Source organism: Cyprinodon variegatus, unplaced genomic scaffold (genome assembly GCF_000732505.1).
Source record: "Cyprinodon variegatus isolate N-32 unplaced genomic scaffold, C_variegatus-1.0 Scaffold92, whole genome shotgun sequence".
NCBI classification, from domain to species: domain Eukaryota; kingdom Metazoa; phylum Chordata; class Actinopteri; order Cyprinodontiformes; family Cyprinodontidae; genus Cyprinodon; species Cyprinodon variegatus.
Genome location: NW_015150545.1, coordinates 667,282 through 670,070, shown reverse-complemented (window position 1 = coordinate 670,070; position 2,789 = coordinate 667,282). Strand labels below are relative to the sequence as shown.

The window sequence follows — 2,789 nt, the reverse complement described above, 5'->3', positions numbered from 1 at the left end:
ATAAAATTAAGACCAGCTATACAGAAGAAATTGAAAAAGCAGTTTGTGCTTTAATTGATGAGTGCCGTAAGAAAAAAGCTAAAATGACAGACAAAGAGCTTGAGGACAGTTTTGCTAGGATGTGGGATAAAACACTGAACACCTTGACTTTTGCTGCACCACAGACTTTAAATGTTTATGATAGGGTTTACCATCAGCTGCACACAAATATTTCACCCAAAGGAAGCTATGCATGTCAACTGCTAAGTAAAAAAAGACTTCAAGACTGTGGATTGGAGCCTTTTAAATACAGACCTAAAGGAATGCACGAAAACATGAAAGTTGCTTTGAAAGGATTGTGGTCTGATAAGGATATAGTAAAGGAGAGACAAAAAAATGCAAACATCATCATAGCTGATTGCAGGGAGTTTGTGATGAAAAAAAAGGAAAAGAAAACAAATTATCATGATACTTACATCCAGGAGATCCTTCACATCATTGATGAGAAGCTGAACAATGATGATGTTAACATGGACACTGAGTTTGAGGTTTCTCTGAAGCTGCACATCTGTGGATCTGCTGCTAGAGAGTTTCAAAAGATGCACGAAGATTTTATACAAGAAAATGATCCTAAGAGATTTCTGCAGAAAAGCAAGGAAAGGTTCTGCACAGATTTCAAAGATGTGTTCTATGAAAGAGAGATCAGTGCCAGAAGAAAGCTGAAGAATTAACCAACCAATGTCTGAAACCTGCTGTGGAGGACTATGTTTATCATTCTCTTGGTTCTGATATTGTTGATAAAATGCTGACAAAAGAAGAGTTTAGCACATGGATGTCCTTCCAGTATTTTTTTTACTGGATTTGATTGAAAAAAAGACACTTCATTAACTTTCAGTGCTACATTTGCTCATATGAACATTATGTAAAAGTTTGGATACGTGATAGAATTAAGGAGAGTTTCTCCTCTGAGTTCTCAGTATGTGAGTTAGAGGACAGACGTCTTCAGTCCTGCATCAGCCACATAAATGCTGCCATTGAAAAGGCAAAAGCAGAAAAGACTGATAGCCTGAAGGCATTTGTTGAAAATATCTGCAAAGAACTTGGTGATAAACTAATTATATCCCAGGATGCTCTCAATGCCTTTATGGTTCTGAACAAGGATGACCAGGAGCAGTTTGCTCACTGGCTCAGAGAGTGTGTGAAAGAAATGAAAGAAGATCTTAGGGAGAAGTTTAAAAACAAAGACTTTGAAGCAAAACTCAGACATCTCCAATTAAACCCACAGGATGAGCTTTTCAACAGAGTGGTTGGTTGTGGCAAAGAGTGTCCATTCTGTAAAATATCCTGTGATGCAGGAGGAGAAGACCACAGTGAACACTTTGCCTTCCTGCATCGACCAAAGGGTTTGGGTCAGCGTAGGTGGACAAGCTCAGGAAAACTCAGCACTGACATCTGCTCTTCTCTTATTATTAGTAACCAGCGTTTTCGCTGTAGTGCTACAAACAATAAATATCATCCTTACAAAGAATATAGGGAGATTTATCCAGACTGGAGAATTATATGAGATTTAAGTCTTGAAGCTTCAGATTATTGGAAATATGTGATGAACAAGTTCAACAAGGAATTTGCTGAAGAATATGAAGCAAACCCTGCTGACATTTCTGATAATTGGAAGAAAATCACAGTAGAGCAGGCAAAGGAAAGTCTTATGAAATCATTCAGCATCAATTGAAATCATAATGTCTAGTTGGAAGACTAACTGCTTCTTATATGTATTGTAGTTAATTTTTTTTTCTTGAAAGCCCATCTCATTTGCATTCAGGGTTAATGTATTTCAAGAATCAAAAGTCTTTATTGTAAATATTGAATTTAAGTTAAACTGCTGTGGAGGGAGAGCTGTAGATCATGGTTATTCTTAAAATTCTCTACTTCAGCTTTAATGTCACAGTTCTTTGAAAGAAACAAACAAACTCGGGCTTTACAGCTTAATAGTCATGTGTAAAATCTTAACTAAATGTATTAAATAATTCAAGAAATAAACAATAATGTGTGTTAAAGAAAAAAAAATAAAAACATCCATTTTCTGTCACGCTTTATACCTGCTGGGGTGGTAAGGGGTGCTGGTGCCCATCTCCAGCTGTCTACAGGCAAGAGGCGAGGTTCACCCTGGACAGGTTCGCCAGTCCATCGTAGAAAATAAAAACATTTGCGTCAAACATAAACCAACCTTTCAGCTTAGTGTAGTGCTATAAGCCACAGCTCTGTCCTAATCTGAACTTGCATGTAATATTTATACTGCAAATGAGATCTAATTGGAATGCACTGTATGTATATGACTCTGAATCTATCTCTGTGATGTGGTTGAACTGATTATTTATATAAAACTGATCTGCTCTGCATTGTAAAAAGCCTTGAAATTACATTTATTGAGGATCAGTCTTAAATTGCATTGAGTATCAGGTTCAAGTCTTTAATTTTTTTTTTTTTTTGCTTTATGGTTATAGTGATGTTATGATAAAGATGTTTTTGTAAAGGTTTCCTTTTTAATTTGTAAAGTTATTGTCAAACACTCTTTGGGAAATCAGTGATTGCCAGATATGGTATTGTGTTAGCATGAAATTATATATATATTTTTTGCTTTTTTATTTTCATCCTGTGATAAAAATAAACATTCAGAGTTTAACTTTGTCCAGTTCTATGGCTGCGGGAAGTGGGGTTGCTGGGGGAGCTGGAGCACCCTCTAGTGGTGAGAGGGAAATTTAAATAAAAAAAAAAAAATTTAAAACAGGGGAGTCACCAGGAATTTGGGG

At 36.2% G+C, this 2,789-nt stretch overlaps 2 pseudogenes; both read left to right on the top strand.

The window, feature by feature from the left end:
• The first annotated feature begins 83 nt into the window (after window positions 1–83).
• Window positions 84–874, top strand: LOC107084104 (annotated as a pseudogene).
• On the top strand, window positions 869–1,711 carry LOC107084102 (annotated as a pseudogene).
• Window positions 1,712–2,789: the final 1,078 nt, after the last annotated feature.